Below are 22,500 nucleotides of genomic sequence, written 5' to 3' on the forward strand. Positions count from 1 at the left end.
GAGAGAGAGAGAGAGAGAGAGAGAGAGAGAGAGAGAGAGAGAGAGAGAGAGAGAGAGATTTCAAAGTATTTCAAGATATTCCACAGAATAGATAAAACATTTTTACTTTTGAACAATTGAATTCAACAAACTATATTTTTAAGATATATCATTTATGAAATTATAATTAAAAGAGGGAATTTACATTACAATATCAAAAGTGATAGATGACGCACTTGATGACGATTTCTGTCGATGACAGATTTTATGGCGATTTCCAGCGACGACAGGCTTTGCTATTATGATGTGATACAATGTCCTTGAATATTTTTTTCCCTCTCCGGCATAGATAGACTCAATCATTCTTTAACTTCGAATTACATAACTCGGCAGAAATCCTTAACGTGTAATTGCATGCCTCAGCAGAAGATGAACAACGGTTGTTGTTTGGTTGTTTGGAGAATAAAAAGTCAGGAGGAGGGGTGGTCAACGGGAAGGTCGGGCCAAACACTTTGCTTTATATATATATATATATATATATATATATATATATATATATATATATATATATATATATATATATATATATATATATATATATATATATATATATATCGCGTTTAGATGAGTCACTGGAAGAGTCTTTATCTTGAATTATTTTTCAGTACTAGTTTACAAAATCAATTTACTTCATTCTCTCAAGAAAATGGTAAGGGTATGGGTACGCCGTGTCGATTTTTTTCTTTACTAATGAACTTTCCTATGTTAAAATTTAATGCACTTGATAAATGTTACAAAACTGTTTCATAATAATTGGAATGGTATTCCCATGGACTTTTCATGTTGAAGATTCGTAATGGTTGGTCGAGTGTCATTGGGACCCCTCATCAGACAGAAAGGGTCTCCAGCGGGGACCACAGAACTTCTGTTGGAGTCAACTTCTGGTGTTCCCCTCCACCATCACAGGTCAGAGGGTGATTGTTCTCTTCATAATCACTGGTAGGAGAGATTTCTGGGTTTTCTACACCGTGTCAGCCTACAAGTCGGCAAATGGCGCTGCATTCCAGAAGCGGATGTTAGAGAGTGGATTCTCCTTCTCTGCTTACAAAGTGGCAAAGATGTACAGCATCTTAAAGATATGTGTTGTTGTAACGGCAGGAGGATGCCTTACCCCTGAAGGGGTGTGAGTCACTCCAATGGTCCACTATGACCTTAACACTCGAGGGAGTTAATCTGAAGAAAGCTCATGCTCGCTCGTGGCTCACTTTATATTACAGCCAAGGGTCCTGAGTACAGCATTTGGGGGTTGTTACACGTACTTTCAAAATGGCCAATCTCCTGTGATCAGGAATCACCTGTCTTTGGGTTGACTATTACTCATACGCCCATTACCGAATAAGGCGGTTAAGACATCATAAATTCAAGCAAACATCATCAAAGCTCGTCAACACTACCACCAATTCACTTGCTCTCTTTCGTCTCCCAATAAAACTAATTTCTTGCTTCACAATATCATCCCTATTCATTTGTCTCTCTCATAACTAATGAACAAAACTTATGAAATAATAAATCACATAAAATTAATAACTCATTCCTTATGAGCATATGAGAAATAACTCAATTCCTGACTTGTATATATACATGCATACATTTATATATATATATATATATATATATATATATATATATATATATATATATATATATATATATATATATATATATATATATATATATATATCACCTTGAGCTTGAGTAGAGCATCCACTGTCACATTGCGGATTGATTGTATGTGAACTGCTGATAGGGATGGCTAACATCAACAAGACTATACGGGACGATCTCGAGCCTTGTCGGTTTACACGTCTCATTATTGCTTCGATGTCCCAGATCAGCCTGAGGAGGCCTGATCTGCGTGGAGAGAGTTTCCCCAGCCTCAACAGGAGGACTACCATGGCATTGGGTAGAAACGACCAAGCCCCTTAGATTCCTCTGAAGGGAATGAACACCCCATTCTTCCGACTAGGCATCCATGCGGATGATCTTCGATAGTTGAGGTAGTTGCAAGGGCATGGTCCTCAATAAGCTTTTGGCCTTTGACCGTTGGTTGGGAAGCGATCAAGGAAAGACCAATATCAGTCATTGTAGATCTCTTTGAGCGTTTGATTTCTATCTTCTCCAGACTCTTAACGCATCTTTCAGCTGTGCTCTTAGCACTGGGCCTGTCACTACTGCGACCTGGAGAGAGTTCAGAACTCTTTCCTGTTAGTATCTTGGAATCCTGACTGATTACCGTAGTCTCTTAACCGACCCTGCGATCTCCTTTTACATCTCTAAGGGAAAGGAGAGCAAGTGTGACCTCAGGTTCCGATGGTTTTTACACCATTGAAGCCTTTGAGCTGGAGAGAATCGAGACTTCTTGAAGCTGATTTTGCATCCCCGATGTTCCAGGAACTGGATTACTTCTTTGGATGCTTGCAGACCAGCTGCTTCGAGTGCCGCCTGCACCAGCCTTTCGTCCAGGTACTTTGTTACCTGAACCGTTTCTTGGCATGGTTATTGCATGACTGTGTCTGCCAATTCTGTGAAGATACTTAGGACTGTGTTTAGTCCGACGAGTATGGCTCTTAGGACACACACTATCCTCTGTAACTTGAATCCTAGGTAGGAGGAGAGGGGGGGGGGACTTACTGGAAGCTGCCAATATGCACCTTTCAGGTCTATCAAGACTGAACACTAGTTTTTGAAATGGGGTCTTATTGTTCAGAAGGATTAACATCCTGAACTTGCTGTTTTATTTGAACTTCTTGAGTGGCAACAAGTCCAGAATGACTCTGAGTTTTCTTGAGTCCTTCATGTGAACACCAAACAGCCTTCCCTGGAATTCGATGGACTTTACTTGCCTTACCACCTGTATGCTCTAGATCTCTAAGGTATACTCTTCTAGAATGGGGTTGGAGTGTAGGAAGAGTTGAAGAAATGATGGTGGAAGCATGTCTATTTTCCATTCTATTTCAATCTTGATTGGGCCTTCGACCCAAGGATCGATGGTCCAGCGATCCTGAAGGAACCTCCCTCCTACCAGAAGTGTCTCTTTGCTTCGACTGATCAGAAGGTTTACCCCCTCGACCACCTGCCTGAGGCACCGCGGTCATAGAAACTGTGGGATGTTGTTGAACAGACCGAGGAAAAAGTCTAGACTTTTCTGTCTTCCTTTTTAGGTTGGGGACCCACATCCGTGGAAGACTTTCTCTTTGAAGAGATGCCCCACTTCTGGAGAAGGGTGGTATTCTCCGTGGTGGCTTTCTCAATCCCCTCTTTGACTACCTCGTTTGGAAAGAGGTCTCTACCCCAGAGTTTGGAAGATATCAGCTTCCTGGGCTCATCTTTCACTGAAGCAGCAGCGAACTCCCTACAGGCTCTCCTAGCCTTCATAAATGCATATAGGTCTTTTACTAAGGTGGCCATATGCATTTTGGCCAAGACCATGAGCATGTCTGGGGTACTTTGATGGGCTGAACACAACTCTATGCAGTTCTGTAGGGATAGGGAGGCTGCAAGTCTCTCCTTTGTCTCTTGTTCCTTGCACAAAAAAAACTTAGAAATTTTAGGGAGATTCTCGCTAAACTGTCATCCAGCGACGTCCGCGTCTAGTTTCCTTACTGAAAAGGTTAAGTGGACTTCCTTCCAATCTTTCTCCTCCATGGGTAAGGCTAGTGATAGAGGCTTGCACTCCTCAAGTGCAGGACATGGTTTGCCTGCCTCCACTGCCTTGGCAACAGATTTAAATGCCTTCCACGTAAAGGGGAATGCTATTGAAGCAGGAGCAAGAAAGGTAGGGTATCACTTACCTAGTGCGAACCTTTTCGACACTGAGTAACCCGCCTTTCTTAGGCTACTTGACAAGATAGCCCATGCCTTATCATGTTCGAGAATCATGATTTCCTCAAGTTCCGTTTCTTTTCCTGACGTTGGTTCATGCTCCAGTCAAATGAAGCAATTAGGGAAAGCGTTAATGTTATGTATTATTGTAATAATGTACTGTATTATTTCAAGTGTTGCAGGTATTGCGCAACATTGCATCATATTGCATGAATAAGACATGTTATGCTTTGTACATAAGAGTAATGATTTGTTTTGGTATTAGGATTCAAACATTTGTTGGTTACCTCAAAGATAGGATGTGATTCTTTATGATTTTGTACTGGAGTTGGATTTAAGTCTTTTCAGAGCGATGCTCTTTTGTTTAGTAATGTTTTGGTTTGTCAGATTGTGTAAGACGCTCCACATACACTTGGGAGTCAGCTGTCACAGAGTAAACAGAGCAATGTAGTCCTTTATACATTAAATGTATATTTTTAAGAATACCAACGTCTTATTACCCATCAAGCCAAAATTGACGACTAGAGATGGGATCAGCTGAGAAATAATTACTAACAATTGTTCATCTATGTTCCAGGTAATTATTATGGTTAAGAGAACTTCCTACCAAAGTACCATATCCTACACTGACGACTAGAGATAGGATCAGCTGAGAAATAATTACTAACAATTGTTCATCTATGTTCCAGGTAATTATTATGGTTAATAGAACTTCCTACCAAAGTACCATATCCCACACTGGCGACGTTCAGGACGACGGACAAGCAGGGAGAAACATTGTACCTTTTGTACAAGGACGGCCAGCACAAGAGAAGTTTCGTTTTTACAGTAGGGGACAAGAGTAAAATCGCCCAATGAAGATTTTACCAGCAGCAGAATAGGAATTTCATCAAATTCACAAAAGGGTGAAATTTAAAGTTGGGTAGGTAGGAAGTACACTTGTGACTGCAGAACAGTAGCTTAACCTACCACAGTTATTAAGGTAAGCAATCAAAATTCCTTTTAATATAGAACACCCACAAGGTTTCAGCATCACTGCTGAGCCCAATTCTGTTGCAACACGATGGCAACAGTGCTGTGAGGAATTTAAGATTTATTTAGAAGCATTAGGGAACATGAAGGATGCCCAAAAGAAGGCATTATTACTTCATACAGCAGGTAGGGAAGTTCGGGAAGTGTTTAAGACTTTGCAGCCTACAGATGACACAAGTGAAGCTGCAATTAAGGCTCTTACCACATATTTTGCTCCTCAGGTCGATAAATTTTTTGAAAGATACCAGTTTTCAGCGCAGGCTTATCAGAAAGAAAATGAAAGTTTAGATGCATTTGTGACTAGACTAAAGAATTTAGCCGTTTCACGTGAATTTCTAGAGTTAGAAAATGTTATCATAGATCAAGTAATTGCACATTGCACATCAGAAGAGCTAAGAAAGAAATTATTGCAAGATAAAGATTTAACATTAGAAAAGGTATTGATAACAGGTAGAGCTTTAGAAACATCAAATAGGCAAAGTAACATAATAGGTAGTTCTACAAGCAATAGAATGGAAAATTCTAAAATTAATACAGTAGGTTCTAAGTGGAAAACCAATGAGAATCAGAGAAGGAATATGTCAAAGCCTAGTCATAGAAAAGTGCTTAACACTAATGTTCATAATATATCAGAATCAGGCTTATACACAGAAACAACAGGAAAAACCCAAGTGTTTTAGGTGTGGTAAAGCTGATCATCTTGCATACGAAGCAAAGAAATGCCCTGCTACTGTACAGACATGCCAGAATTGCAGAAAGATGGGCCATTTTGCAACTGCTTGTAGATTCCCTAAACAGTACGCAAAAAAAATAAATGCTACAGTTGATACTATGGGTCAAGAGAATAATGCGGAAAATGTTCATGATAATCAGGTTAGTTCAGAAACTGATTTTGCGTTTCGCATAAATTCAGTCAACAAAGGTGCAAAGAAACATATCATGGTAGAAGTAATCATCAATGGTAAACCAATTTTGATGCAAGTTGACACAGCAGCCGATGTATCAATTATGTCTGAGAAAATGGCTAAAAGCATTCCTAATTTGTTATTAGAAGGTACAAATGGATTTTGAAAAGTTATAATGGTTTTGATATTCAGGTAATAGGTGCTTCGAACGTAGAAGTACAATACAAAGAACAGAAATTAGAGAGAATGCCATTAACAGTAGTAAAAGGTAATGGACAAACTTTGCTAGGTTTAGATTGGCTACAGTATTTGAAGTTAGATTGGCCTAGTATTTTGAAGGTTGCAGGTAGACAAGATGAAAACAAAAATGAAATATCTATGGATAATATCATATCAGAGTTTCAAGACGTATTTGAAGATAAAATAGGTACAGTAAAGAACGCAAAGGCAATTTTAGTTTTGAAACCTGACAGTTCTCCTAGATTTTTTGCTCCGAGACCAGTACCGTATGCATTGAAAAGTGCAGTTGAAACAGAAATCAGGAGATTAGAAAATGAAGGTTCCTGGGAAAAGGTTACTTATTCAGATTGGGCTACACCATTAGTTCCTATTGTGAAGGAAAGTGGACAGGTTAGGTTATGTGGAGATTACAAAGTAACGTTAAATCCACAACTGCAAGTAGCTCAACATCCCTTACCAAATCTGAAAGACATGTTTGCAACTATGTCAGGATGCAGTGTTTTTTCTAAATTAGATTTAAGACAAGCATTTCAACAGCTTCCCATGGATGAAACTTCACAAGAATTATGTACAGTAAATACATCCTTAGGTTTGTTTAGGCCAAAGAGATTACCTTATGGAGTTGCAAGTAGTCCAGCTATATGGCAACAAACTATGGATAAGATTTTTTCAGGAATGCAAGGAGTATTCATTTTTATAGATGATATTTTAATTGCGGGTAAAGACACAAGAGAACATAGAGAAAGTTTGCGAACAGTTCTGAAGAAGTTGAAGGAACATAATATTAGAGTAAATAAGAACAAATGTATTTTAGAAGTTGATTCAGTGGAATACTTAGGTTTTGTAATAAATGGCAAGGGTATTCACAAAACTAAAGAGAAGATTAAAGCTGTACAATCAACAAAAGTGCCAGAAAATGTTAAGGAATTACAATCATTTCTAGGTTTAGTAACATTTTATGGGAATTTCATTCAGAATTTGTCTACAATTGCACATCCATTGTATAATCTGTTGAATAAGGGTGTAGAATGGAAGTGGACAAAAGAATGTCAGGAATCTTTTGAAAGAATCAAGCAGGAAATAACATCACCTACATTCTTAGTACATTATCAAATGGATTTACCAGTTAAATTAGTATGTGATGCATCAAACATAGGTTTAGGTGCAGTATTATCTCATGTAATGACAGATGGAACAGAAAAACCAATTGCATTTACTTCTAGAGTATTGAACAAGGCAGAAAGGAATTACTCTCAAATAGAAAAGGAAGGTTTAGCATTAGTTTATGGAGTTAAAAAATTCCATATGTATCTTTATGGTAGGAAAAAGTTCACACTTGTTACAGATCATAAACCTTTATTAGCAATATTGGGTCCAAAAGCAAGTTTACCTACGTTGGTAGCTGCAAGACTACAACGTTGGGCAGTTACGTTAGCAGCGTACCACTATGATATAGAATACCGTCCAACATCAAACATGGGTAATGCAGATGCTTTATCCAGATTACCCGTAGACAAAGCTCCAGAGGAGTATGATGACAGTGTTCTGTTAATTTCTGTATATGATGTACCAATAACTGCGAAAGATGTAGCACACAGTACCAAGCAAGACCCAGTACTTAGTAAGGTTTTGGAAAGTTAATGACAGGTAGGGACTTATGTGGAAAAGAGAAAAATTGTAAACCGTATAAGGATATATGGTATGAACTGAGTGTAACACAAGGAATAGTGATGAGAGGTTCCAGGGTAGTTATTCCTAATTCACTAAGAAATAAGGTTTTGTCTGAAATATATGCTGATCACCAAGGTATTGTAAGATCAAAGTCAATTGCGAGAACTTTTGTATGGTGGCCAGGTGTAGATAAAGATGTGGAATGTTATATAAAGAATTGTATGAATTGTGTTATGCAACAGAACAATCCTCAATTTGCTAGAATGCACCCTTGGGAGTTACCCAGGTATCCATGGCAAAGAGTGCATATAGATTTTGCAGGTCCTTTTTTTGAATTATTTGTTTTGATAGTAGTAGATGCTTACAGTAAGTGGCCAGAAATTATCCCAATGAAGACAACAACATCTTACGCCGCAATAAAAGAGTTAATGCAAATTTTTTCAACGCATGGTATTCCAGAAAGAATTGTTACAGATAATGGTCCACAATTTACCTCACAAGAGTTTAAAGAATTTTGTAATGTCAATGGTATAAAGCATACATTTTCAGTTACATATCATCCATCTACTAATGGAGAGGCTGAAAGATTTGTCCAAACGTTTAAACACAATATGAAGTGTAGAAAAGCAAATTCAGGTAATATATTTTTGCATGTGTCAAAATTTTTATTGTCTTATAGAACAACGCCGCACAGCACAACAGGCGTGGTACCCTCAAATTTGTTGATGGGGAGGAGGATAAGGTGTAAGTTAGATTTGTTGTATCCAAGTTTGCAAAGTGATTTAGAAGATAAAGGGTATAAACAAGTAGCAAAGCTTCCTAATGTAAGACATTTTCTACCTTTGTCTAATGTCATGGTAAGATCGTACAACACTCCAGAGAAGTGGGTACCAGGAGAGATTGTAAGAGAGATAGGAAATTTACATTATGATGTTCGTGTTGGTGATAATGTTGTAAAACGTCATGTTGATCAATTACAGCCGTTAAACAGAAAGACAGTAGAGCATATGAATGTTAGAGATGAGAAACTTAAAGAAGTAGTTAGATCAAATGAGTCAAATATTAACCAAGATGGTCCAACATCCAATGTAGATTCAGAACCAATTCATGTACCAGTACAAGATGAGGTTAAAGTGCTTCCTAATAGGATTAACAGAGGAAAGCCCCCTGAGAGATTAGATTTATGAAGATTTTTACAATGTCAAGCTAAGGGGGAGGAGACTGTTATGTATTATTGTAATAATGTACTGTATTATTTCAAGTGTTGCAGGTATTGCGCAACATTGCATCATATTGCATGAATAAGACATGTTATGCTTTGTACATAAGAGTAATGATTTGTTTTGGTATTAGGATTCAAACATTTGTTGGTTACCTCAAAGATAGGATGTGATTCTTTATGATTTTGTACTGGAGTTGGATTTAAGTCTTTTCAGAGCGATGCTCTTTTGTTTAGCAATGTTTTGGTTTGTCAGATTGTGTAAGACGCTCCACATACACTTGGGAGTCAGCTGTCATAGAGTAAACAGAGCAATGTAGTCCTTTATACATTAACTGTATATTTTTAAGAATACCAACGTCTTATTATCCATCAAGCCAAAATTGACGACTAGAGATGGGATCAGCTGAGAAATAATTACTAACAATTGTTCATCTATGTTCCAGGTAATTATTATGGTTAATAGAACTTCCAACCAAAGTACCATATCCCACAGTTAAAGCTTGGCCAAAACTAGATTTCGTCTAAAGGAACAGCTCCCATCTTCTCCGAGATATAGAGTTTGCAGTCTAAAATCGGCATAAGCTCCGCGTACTTCCAGGGATTGGTTTTGGAGCATATCGGGAGGTCTTGGTCTCTGGGTCGCTTGTATGACCCTTTGGGGGGAGGGTGACAATTGGAGCTTCAAAGAGCTCTATCTTGAGTTTCGCATCCTTCGTTTCGCCTTGTTTACAAAAGTTTTCCATTAGACCCGTAAGATGGGCCAGTAACTGGTCCATTTTGACTAATAGAGGGGTAGAAAGTGAAGATGTCGAGGTTAACGGCCCCTGAGCCGGCACAGATGGAGACAATCCCGACGCGACATTGTCAACTTCTTCCCGGGGTGCCTTCCTGCCCTCCGTCCCAAAGGCTATCTGGACGTAGGGAGGTGCGAATCGTGCCTGGGGCACCACTATTTCACTACTAGCTTTCGGGTATAGTAAGCTACATATCCTATCGTTAGGTAGGTATGGTCCCGGAGACATCTTCTGGAACCCTCTAACCCAATTGCGTAGTTTCTTACGAGCCACATCCCAAGACTCCATAGACTTAGGATTATCAAAACCTTCGGACACTAATGTCCGACAGATATTGCAAACTTGGGGGTCCCAATATTGCAGGGATTCAGAAATAATATTGCAGGGGGCATGAAACCTGCATGCATTATGACCGTAAAAGTACTTACTCTTAATATAGCAGAATACTGCAACACATTTCATATGGGGTTCCTCCTGTATAGAAAGGAAAGCAGAATGAGTATACACTTGATTATCTCACCTGATTAGCAATATGTAATAGTCATCTTTTAACTAGTATAGCTTAGGATAGTAAGCTAGAAATGGATAGTGGGAGACACATACCAGTGTGTCCCTTGCAAGCAATTGCTGTTACCTCCCCTCAGTATTAAATATAAGGAGTTTCCTTTATCAAGGCAACTCGAATGAAAGGGTTCTAACCCCTAGGGGTAGAAATAATGTACATTGCCACTGCCCCTTCTAATTATTTAATACTGTGGGGTAAGGATAACTGATTTCTAATCAGAGTATTGAAGGAATTCTATTCTTTCAAAATAGGTTCGGTCTCAGCAGAAGCGTGTACAAGGGTACCCAAGATATGTATAATCATACTATAGTTTTCTGTATGCAGTATGTACTGCATTGCAAAATACTGGTGACTGTATAATTATATACTGTAGTTCAATCAGGGTGCTGCTGGTATGGCTAGCATCTAGCGGCACGGTCCAGCTGGCATGACGCCGACTGGACTAGGAAATATAAAACACACATATTTGTGTATCCTACCCAGGCCCTTTGCTGTGGCCGTCCCTTCCAATATTAAAATCATAGAGTTTTATGATCAGGGAAACTCAAAGATATGGGTTCTAACCTTTATGGATAGAAAGTGTACTACCACCAGCCCTTTAATTTATTTAATATTGTAAGGTAAAACGTAAACTAGATTTCTAATCAGAGTATGGAAGAAATTCTATTCTTTCAATATAAGATTGGTCTCAACAGACACCTGGGCAAGGATACCCAAGATATGTTGGAAAATAACTACTAGTACTGTATAACATATACAATAGTTTTCTATCTGCAGTATATACTATACTGAAAATATACTGACTACTGTATAAACATATACTGTAATCCAGCCGGCATATAGCCGGCACAGCCCGGCCAGCATACTAGCTGAAAGAGAGAGAGAAAGCATGGAGTGCAGGACTGCCTTATTACTGTGTATGTATACACTAAATAAGGATGTAAATATATAATTTACTGCCTTCACCAGAAAGGAGGTTCAAATGGAAGGGGAGAGTGCATCTTTTGGGCTTCCATACAACCACCAGTACCATCGCCAGCCAAGTCCGGCCGGCACATGGCCGGCAGGCTAGCACCCGGCAGCACTGGTACAGTCGGCATGCCGCCACCTGAATCAGTACCTACCGGGCCGGCGCCCAGCAACAGTACTTGTGGCCGGTAGTCCAAGCAAGGACTGAAGAACCTTGGTGACAGAAGAGACTTCCCTCCAACGGCCATCATGGATGCCAGCAGCCGCCATAGCTGCCGGAAGCCTTCATACCCGCTGGTAGTTGTCATGGCCGCCGACAGCCGGCATGGCCGCAGGGAGCTATAGTGGCCACCAGCAACCGCCATGGTCGCCAGCAGTCGGCATGGCTGCCGGCAGCCGGCAGCCAGCATAGCGCCAGCAGCCGTCATGGCCACCGGCAGCCAGCATGCCCGCCATCAGCTATCATGGCCGCCGACAGCCGTCATGTCCGTCGGCAGCCGGCAGTCAGACAACAGCTGTTAAGAAGGAGTCCGGCCGGCCCCGCAACCCACCGGCAATCAGTGAGATTGCAAGACAACGGCCCAAAGAGTTGTGATGGCATGGCCCTCACTAAAAGACAGAGGGGGGAGGGAAAAGGGTCCTGTATGAGGTGTGGAAGGAGCCAGCAAGGTTGCCGGTCCTACCACACCCTTAAAAAACTCTGCTTCAGTATCGGCGCCATCCTAGGTGGCAGGAGAATATCTATTCTCCAGCCTAGGGTCCGCCAATACAGATAAGGGGACGGCGGCAGTGCCGCCTCCTCTTAACAATGAAGAAACAGAGTTTCACTGCTTGCAATAACCTTCCACCAACTTTGTATAACCTCATCATATATATATATATATATATATATATATATATATATATATATATATATATATATATATATATATATATATATATATATATATATATATATATATATATATATATATATATATATATATATATATATATATATATATATATATATATATATATATATATATATATATATATATATATATATATATATATATATATATATATATATATATATATATATATATATATATATATATATATATATATATATATATATATATATATATATATATATATATATATATATATATATATATATATATATATATATATATATATATATATATATATATATATATATATATATATATATATATATATATATATATATATATATATATATATATATATATATATATATATATATATATATATATATATATATGATGAGGTTATATGAAGTTGGTGGAAGGTTGTTGCAAGCAGTGAAAAGTTTCTACAAAGGTAGTAAAGCATGTGTTAGAATAGGAAATGAAGTGAGTGATTGGTTTCAGGTGAGAGTGGGACTGACAGAGGGATATGTGATGTCGCCGTGGTTGTTTAACTTGTATGATGATGGAGTGGTGATGTGGAGGATTAATTTTTGTTTTATTTTTTTGTTTATTTTCTTTTGCCAAATCCAGAGAGAGAGAGAGAGAGAGAGAGAGAGAGAGAGAGAGAGAGAGAGAGAGAGAGAGAGAGAGAATTTCATTTGCTTTAGTTTTGCTAAATCGCGCGAGAGTGTGTGTGTGTATGTTTGTGTGTGTGTATGTGTGTTTGTGTGTTTGTGTGTCCGCGGTGCGTGCCGAAGAACAAGTGGTAGTTAGCGAATGATTGTTTGTAGTGGGAAAGACTGTCGGTATATTTGAGGTTGTTTGTTTACATTTTTTAGTTAGGTTACGACAGTGGTGAATGTTTTGGAGCGAATGCTTTTTTGATTTGACTGCAGCAAGAGGCAGTAGTGAGTGCTGGATTTACGATTTGACTATTATTTAGTACCAGCGTTGGAAGTGATTATTGGTTTTCTAAGCCGTGATTCCTCCTTGGTGAGGCTAACTCCTTTGGAGAGATACGAGTTTAGAAAGTGGATTTGTTGTTGATGACCTGGCCTGTACTTAATATTGTTTGGACTGCTCATTTGACTGCACAACCGTTGATGACCTGGCCTGTTATTTGAGATTCCGATTGATGATGATGATGATGATGATAATGATGATGATGAAGACAGCTAATTGACTGTTTAGTTCAATTGACTGGAACTGAATATAGTTCCGTTTGCCACAGATTGGTGGCTGTGCCAAGGATTGATCTGGTTGTGTGCGGAGACAGTTTCCGCATTAATAAATAAACAATTATAAAAATTTTTGGTTGTGGTCGAGATTAGTTTTAAGTTTGTAGGGTTATTTTGGTTTATTTGAACGGTGTTACAGTTATTTGAATGGTTTTTAGTATTAAGTGATTGTTATAGAAAGTAAGAAATATATAGTTTTAAGGTTATGTTTTGTTTTGTTTTTGTCCTTTTGTCCAAAAGTCCCGCTGCTGATAACGTAAGGGGAAAGGTTGTATTGAGGAGAAATTGGTCAGTTTAGAGTGATTCAAGGGTGTGGGGGTTGTTTTTGTAACATCCCGCCACATTATTTTGGCGCCCGAACAGGGACAGCTGAGGTGGGATTGAAGCTGGACTCTTTGACAAAGGACTAAATTAGGTTATGAAATTAGATATAAGACTGAAAATGGAAGAACAGTTAAAGTTACTGAGGGAGGAATTGCAGCTGAGTAAGGAGCGTGAGGAGAGGTTTCTAGTAGAGAATGAGAGGTTGAACTGGGAGAATGAGGCGATGCAGAAGGAGCTTAGGGAGTTGAAGGGAACTGTAGAGAGAGTGGAAGAATGTGTTGAGATGAGGATGAAAGAGAATGGGGAACGAATGGAGAACCGATTGGAAGCTATGATGGGGCAAGTCATGGGGAGGATGAAAACTATAATGGGTGAAGGTGCAGTCGGAGGAGTGTCCTCAGCTTCGGGTAATGGGTTGATAGTAGATGAGAAGGCTAAGATTAGTGATAATGGGAAAGGAAGTGATAGTGATAGTAATAGTAATAGTGATAGTGATATTGAAGATAAGGGAATAAAGCATAGTAAGGATGAACAGAAATGTGATAGGAATCATGAAAGGAAAGGTAAAGGTGATGTGAAGAAAGGGAAGAAAAAGTATTAGGCTGATAGCAAGGACGATCGTGAATGGGTGAAAGTGGCGTTTAAGAAAAGGGCTAGGAAGAGTATGATCAAGGATAGGAGTATGACTGTGGAATTAGATTCCTTATATTCTAGCAAGGAAGTAGGAAACAAGAAGGAAGGTAGCAGGGATGATAGCAGTGAGAATGAACGTGATGTGTGTAAGACTGTGTTTATGAGAGAGGTACCTCGGTGTGAAAGGTTCAATGAGCATAGTAGTAGGGATGTATACGAGTTTTTCAAGGAGTATGAGAGGTATTATCAGGATAAGTATGGTGATAGTAAAAGAGTTTGGGCTAGGGAGTTAGGAGAGTATTTGACTGGGTTTTTGTTGACGATGTATGGAGTGATAATGAGTGTAGGTGACGTTGATTATGAAAGTGTGAAAAAGAGAATAATTGAGCAGGTAGAACGTATGAAAGGGAGTGTTAAGTATAAGCGTAAGAATGATTTTGATGAAGCACGGATGAATGCAGGAGAAGCGATATCGATGTATGTATGTAGGTTGGAAACTTTAGCTAGGAAGAAGTATGGGGATGAAGGTATAAATGAGAATAAGGAGTTAATGAAGAAGTTTTTGGCTACTGTACCCGAGAATGTTGCCGAGTTTGTTAATTTGAAACGGAAGGAGAAAATGAGGTGGACGAAAGAAAGATTGACATGGGATGATATTTTAGAGATAGTTGAGGATTACGAGTTGGATAGATGTATGAAAGAAAGTAAATCTGTGAGTGTAAGGACTGGAATGGAGGAAAGTGTGCCAGAATTTGTTAGTTTTAGAGATGCTGTTATGGGAGGACAGATGAGGGTAGCTGATAGTGTAGTAGATAGGAGTGTTAGGGCGAGTAATGTGGGAATACCTGTAAGGAAAAATGAAGGGTTTAGGCAAGGGAATCAGGTTTGGAGGGATAGGAGTGTAAATGCGCATCGAGGGATATCAGATAGTCGTGTCCGTAATGAAAAGTGTTATAGGTGTGGAAAGGAAGGTCATAAGAAGAATGGATGTAGATGGGCTCTAGGTGCTTGTTTTGGATGTGATGAGGTAGGGCATAGAATTAGTGAGTGCAAGAAAGAGAAAGGGATAAAATGTTATCAGTGTGGTATGACTGGGCACATAGCGAGTGGATGTCGGAGTAATCGTACGAATGTGATTTGCGGCAATTGTGGTAAGGATGGTCATTATGCTAGAATGTGCAAGGAGCCTCGGGGTAAGTGTACTGAATGTGGTGCAGATGGGCATGTAGCTAGGGTATGTAGGAAGAAGGGAGTAAATCAGCCAGGATGTTCGGGAGACTAGAGTGTAAGAGGGTTCAGCTGGGTGAGTCCTCGAGTGTGTGCGGAGTGAATGTAATGCATATTCGTGAAGGTTTACTACATGAAGACGTGATGGGCGAAAGAGCTTATGACTGCATGAGTGCAGAAGTAAATTTTAATGGAATAGAGCTAGTTGGTCTGATTGATACTGGTTGTGGTGTCAATTTAATGTTTAGGAATGCATACGATAAGGTAAGGGATGTGTGTGAATTTAGGGGGTGTGAAGGTGAATTGAAAGGTATCGGTAATTTAGGTATGTCTGTGCAAGGAAAGTTACGTGAAAATGTTATAATTGGGGGGCTGATGATGGAAGATAATGATTTTTATGTGGTTGAGGGAGTAAATGACAGATACGATGTGTTGTTAGGTTATAACTTCTTGAAAAAATGCGGTATGATTGTACATCCTAGTGTAAATATGATAGAGATGAAAGTTAAGGGTAAATTTTGTGGGGAATTTTATGTGAATGAAGATGGTAGTGTATGTAAGAAGGTATGGAAAGGTGTGCCGTTAATAGCAAAAGAAGGTGTTAAATTGTCAAAAGATGCGAGTGAGGTTGTCAGTGTAAAAGTTGCATGGCTGAATAGTCTGGGAATTGCCAATAGTGACAATTGTGAATATGTAGTGGAAGGTTCGGAAGCAAGTAATTTGGTGAAAACAAGTGTGCATGTGTATGATGGTATTTTGAATTTGCAGGAGCCAAAGGTGTATGTGAGCTTATTGCCGACTGTAAGGAGGAAGAGAATACGGGGTATACGTGAGGGTGATTGCATGGGATGTATGAATACGTTGGTCAATGTAGAGGATGAAAGGTATGTTAAATTAAGACGTGTTATGACGGGTAAGATAAAGCAGGATGACAATTGGAACCATGAAAGTTTGAAAGAAAGAATTAATGTAGATGAGAATATAAGTGAGGGAGAAAGGGAACAATTGTATTGGATGTTATGGGATAGACGGAGAGTTTTGAGTCGTGGTGACGAGGATTGTGGGGGGTCAAAGCTGCCTGAATTTAGGATAGTTCTTAGTAATGATACCCCCATATATCAGCGTCCCCGACATTTTTCTCCGCCTATTGCCAGAGAAATAGAAGAGCAGTGCCTGGAGTTAGAGCAAATGGGTGTAATAGGAAGGAGTGAGAGTGCCTGGAATAGCCCTATTTTACCTGTAAGAAAGCCGGATGGAAGTTTACGTATGTGTATTGATTATAGGAAGGTGAATGAAGTAACTGTTAAAGAACGTTTCCCGATGAATGTAGTGTCTGACTGTGTGTATAAGATGCATGGTATGAAAGATTTTACAAAGTTAGATTTAGTTAGAGGTTATTACCAGATGCCTCTGGCAGAGGGGAGCAGGCCCATTACGGCATTTTCAAGTAGAAATTGTCATTATCAGTTTAAAAGATTAAGTTTTGGCCTTGCTAATGCGCCTGCTGCCTTCCAGAGGGCGATGAACGTAGTTTTGGCTGGGTTTGATCGACAAAAGGTGACTGTTTTTATAGATGATATTTTGATTGCTAGTGAGACTGTTGAGGAACACATGCAGTTGCTTGAAGTAGTATTAGAACGGTTGATAGAAGTTGGTGTGAAAGCTAAGCTTGAAAAGTGTACATGGTTGGCCGGGGAGGTGGAATTTCTTGGGCATGTGGTGAGTGAATCGGGTATAAGGAAGAGTGAAAAGTTTGTGAGTAAGGTGAGAGTGTTTCCACGTTCTTATACGGTGCGTGAGTTGAGAGGTTTTCTTGGGTTGACTGAATTTGGTCGGAAGTTTGTCAGAGATTGTTCGGGAATAGGGAAGCCTTTGAATGAGTGGACAGGTAAGAGAAATAGTACGATACTGAAATGGGATGAACGTATGATTGAAGCGTTTGAAAAGTTGAAAGAAGAGGCTGCGAGAGACGTCACTTTGGCCTTTCCCAACTATAGTGAGCATGCGAGTATGCTAGAGTTATATACGGACGCTAGTGGGATTAGCATGGGTGGTTGCTTGGTTCAAATGCAAAGAATAAGTGGAGATGAACAGTTGAGAGTGATAGCGTATGTAAGTAAAGCATTTAATAAGGCTGAGCGAAAATATTCCACGATTGAAAGGGAGTTGGCTGCGATACGGTTTTGCGTGAATGCGTTGAAGGTATTTTTGTATGGTGTGAAATTTATTGTGAGTACTGACCATCAGCCCCTAGTGTACATGATTAGGAAAGAGTCTGTGAATGCTAGAGTTGCGAGGATAATAGAGGATTTGAATGAATTTGACTTGAAGCTAGAATATGTACCTGGGAGTAAGAATGTAATAGCAGATGCGATGTCAAGAATGCATGGTAAGATAGAAGATAGTAGTGAGAATGATAGTAATTTTGGAAAGGTTGCCGGAAGATTTAGTGGTGGTAAAAAGTTTTGAAGGGGATGACATGGTGTATAAATGTATTTTGGTGGGTTAAATAAGTTTAAATTGAAGGGTTTGAATAGGGATATACCTGCTAGTGTAGATGAGCTTAGAATGAGTGTTAGGAATGAAGTATCGAAAGAAATGGCATATAAGGAGGAGGATAGTGTGCTTGAGGGTGACTTGTTATCAAAAGTATTGTTGGTAGTAGTAAGTATGTTGTATGGAGTCACAGTTTATTTGTATTTTGGGTGGAATCGTCCGATGCAGTACCGAGCAAATAAAGAGACTGAAAGGGAGTATATATTGAGGTTACAATGTAATGAAAAATGTTGCAAGTTGTTGAGTGAGAAGGAAGATTGTCCGAGTGACTTGAATCCGAGTGGTATGAGCATGGAAGATAGCGAAGATGACCATGGGTGTGATAAGGATGACCCTATTGATAGGAGAGTAATCATTTGTATGCATGGTGTAAAAGGAAGAATGATGACGTATGTGGGTATAAATGAGAATGAATACTGTAGTTTAATTGATACAGGTGCGCAAGTGTCATTAGTGAATATGTCTGTTATCAAGGAAATAGAGAGGGGCAATTGGGAAGTGAAAAGGCAATGTACGAGTGTGAGAATTCATGGGATAGGTAAAGGAAGTTTGCTAGTTTGGGAAGAAGTGTGTTTAAAAGTAAAACTGGGAAGTATGGAGGTGGAACATAATTTTATTGTAATGGGAGAGAATGAGATGCCTAGTTGTTTTTTATAGGAATTGACTTTTTAAGATTGCATGATTTATCAGTTGATATTGGTCGTGGATTGCTTCTGAAGTATGGATGTGAAGTAGTTGTGATAGAAGATAATACTGTATTTATGGCGAATTTTGTTGGCATGGTTGATATTACGAGGAGTGAGGATGATCTACTGACTAAAGAGGAGGTGGAAGAAATGCAAGATTAATGTGTGGAAATTAAAAGGTTACGTGAATGTATGTTGAATAGTATTGAGGTAGAAGAAAGGCCGTCTGATTTAGAGGTGTATAAGAAAGTTAGTAAAAGACTTATTGTGTGTAAGAATATTTTTTATTTTCTACATAAAGGAATGGATGAAGATATATATGTTCCTGTGTTTCCAATGCATGCAGCAGTAAGTATGTGTATGTTAGTGCATGACAGATATGGGCATATGGGTAAGAATAAATTATGGTAATGCATGCGTGAGAGATTGTTTACACATGGGTTAAGTCAGATATGTAAGGATGTAGCGACTATGTGTGAAGATTGCCAGAAAGGAAAGTATCAGAGAGTGCATGCTAATCCACCTGTTTTGAGATTACGAATGAAAGAACCATTTGAGATGTTTGTGATTGATTGTGTTTCGTTGCCTGTGACTGCGAGAAGACATGTGGGAATGATTGTTATGGTTGATCACATGAGTAAATTTACCTATGCAATACCTATCAAGGATAAACCGAGTGAGACTGTTGCAAGAATGGTTGGTCAAGTGATGTTGCCGATGTGTGTGTGTAAGCCTGTGAGAATATTAAGTGATAATGGCCCTGAGTTTGTTGGATGGGAGTTTGAACAGATGTTAAGAAAATGGGGTATTGAACATGTGTATTCGACTCCTTATATGCCAAGTGCAAATGGGTTGGCTGAAACGACTGTAAGAACATTAACTGAAATTTTGCGAATGATGAGTACATGTGATAATGATTGGGATTTGTATGTTGGTAGAGCGTTGTGGGCTTATAATGCAACAGTGCATAAGAGTACGGGTATGTCTCCATGTAAGTTTGTGTTAAATTTTGAAAAGATAATAAGACCGAGGTTGGGTGTGTCGGAGGATGATAGAAATGTGTGGAGGAAAGCAAATAAGAGGGTTGAAAGCTTTAAAGTTGGTGAGAGAGTGATGAAAGAAGTAATTGAAAAGGGTAGAATGAATGTAAATAAGGTGCGTGATAAATTTGAAGGTCCCTATGAGGTGTTAGAAGTTGGTTCGAGTGGATTAAGTTACGTTTGGGTAAGTTGTGTGTGGGTAGTATTGTGCAAAAAAATTAGGGCCCACCACAACCAGTTGCGTAAATGGAAAGAGGTACCTGAGTATATCCAAGAGAATGGGATGAGTAAATGGTTGAAAATGAACAAGTGTGAACCTAGTATGCATGAGGACTTAGGTCTGGGAGGTAAACAGTTGGTGTTAGTAGAATATATGAAAAGGAAGGATACGAGAGCTGTAAGTAAGGGTGAAAGAAGGGAAAATTTTATAAGTAAAGGTGAGAATAGCAATAAGTATGACAAGGGTGTAAATGTGCAAGTGTGTATGGAAGATAAATGTGTTAATACAGATGAATCATGGCTGAGTATGAATGATACCTATAGTGTGTGTGGCTTTTCCTTAGGTGATGTAAAAGAAAGGATGACAAATGCGAGAGTGAGAGATAGGAGAATGATTAGTAGTATGAATGAATCTCTTGCTAAAGTTGAGAATGTTTTTGATGAAATGGATGAACTGTTTACAGAAATGAGTGTAATTTTAGGGCCAGATGAGAACAAGGTAGATATGATTGTACATGATATATTAGATGATAGGGATTTAGATAGGAATAGTGTTAATGTAGCGAATGATGGTGATAAGGAAGAAGTGAATGAGAGAGTATATGGAGGCCCAGTTACTCGGAGTAGAGGTCCCGTTCCCGACTGCGACTGGGTAATGAAAAAAATATTGTAAGTTTTGTGTGAGTAGGATTTGGCAAAGTAAGGGGGGAGGAATGTGGAGGATTAAATTTTGTTTTATTTTTTTGTTTATTTTCTTTTGCCAAATCCAGAGAGAGAGAGAGAGAGAGAGAGAGAGAGAGAGAGAGAGAGAGAGAGAGAGAGAGAGATTTCATTAGCTTTAGTTTTGCTAAATCGCACGAGAGAGTGTGTGTGTGTGTGTTTGTGTGTGTGTTTGTGTGTTTGTGTGTCCGCGGTGCGCGCCGAAGAACAAGTGGTAGTTAGCGAATGATTGCTTGTAGTGGGAAAGACTGTCGGTATATTTGAGGTTGTTTGTTTACATTTTTTAGTTAGGTTACGACAGTGGTGAATGTTTCGGAGCGAATGCTTTTTTGATTTGACTGCAGCAAGAGGCAGTAGTGAGTGCTGGATTTACGATTTGACTATTATTTAGTACCAGCGTTGGAAGTGATTATTGGTTTTCTAAGCCGTGATTCCTCCTTGGTGAGGCTAACTCCTTTGGAGAGATACGAGTTTAGAAAGTGGATTTGTTGTTGATGACCTGGCCTGTACTTAATATTGTTTGGACTGCTCATTTGACTGCACAACCGTTGATGACCTGGCCTGTTATTTGAGATTCCGATTGATGATGATGATGATGATGATGATGATAATGATGATGATGGCAACTAATTGACTGTTTAGTTCAATTGACTGGAACTGAATATAGTTCCGTTTGCCACAGGTTGGTGGCTGTGCCAAGGATTGATCTGGTTGTGTGCGGAGACAGTTTCCGCATTGATAAATAAACAAGTATAAAAATTTTTGGTTGTGGTCGAGATTAGTTTTAAGTTTGTAGGGTTATTTTGGTTTATTTGAACGGTGTTACATTTATTTGAATGGTTTTTAGTATTAAGTGATTGTTATAGTAAGTAAGAAATATATAGTTTTAAGGTTATGTTTTGTTTTGTTTTTGTCCTTTTGTCCAAAAGTCCCGCTGCTGATAACGTAAGGGGAAAGGTTGTATTGAGGAGACATTGGTCAGTATAGAGTGATTCAAGGGTGTGGGGGTTGTTTTTGTAACATCCTGCCACATTATTTTGGGGCCCGAACAGGGACAGCCGAGGTGGGATTGAAGCTGGACTCTTTGACAAAGGACTGAATTAGGTTAAGAAATTAGATATAAGACTGAAAATGGAAGAACAGTTAAAGTTACTGAGGGAGGAATTGCGGCTGAGTAAGGAGCGTGAGGAGAGGTTTCTAGTAGAGAATGAGAGGTTGAACTGGGAGAATGAAGCGATGCAAAAGGAGCTTAGGGAGTTGAAGGGAACTGTAGAGAGAGTGGAAGAATGTGTTGAGATGAGGATGAAAGAGAATGAGGAATGAATGGAGAACCGATTGGAAGCTATGATGAGGCAAGTCATGGGGATGATGAAAACTATAATGGGTGAAGGTGCAGTCGGAGGAGTGTCCTCAGCTTCGGGTAATGGGTTGATAGTAGATGAAAAGGCTAAGGTTAGTGATAATGGGAAAGGAAGTGATAGTGATAGTAATTGTAATAGTGATAGTGAGATTGAAGATAAGGGAATAAGGCATAGTAAGGATGAACAGAAATGTGATAGGAATCATGAGAGGAAAGGTAAAGGTGATGTTAGAGTTATTTGAATGGTTTTTAGTATTAAATGATTGTTATAGTAAGTAAGAAATATATAGTTTTAAGGTTATG

Source organism: Palaemon carinicauda, chromosome 4 (assembly GCF_036898095.1).
Source record: "Palaemon carinicauda isolate YSFRI2023 chromosome 4, ASM3689809v2, whole genome shotgun sequence".
NCBI classification, from domain to species: Eukaryota; Metazoa; Arthropoda; class Malacostraca; order Decapoda; family Palaemonidae; genus Palaemon; species Palaemon carinicauda.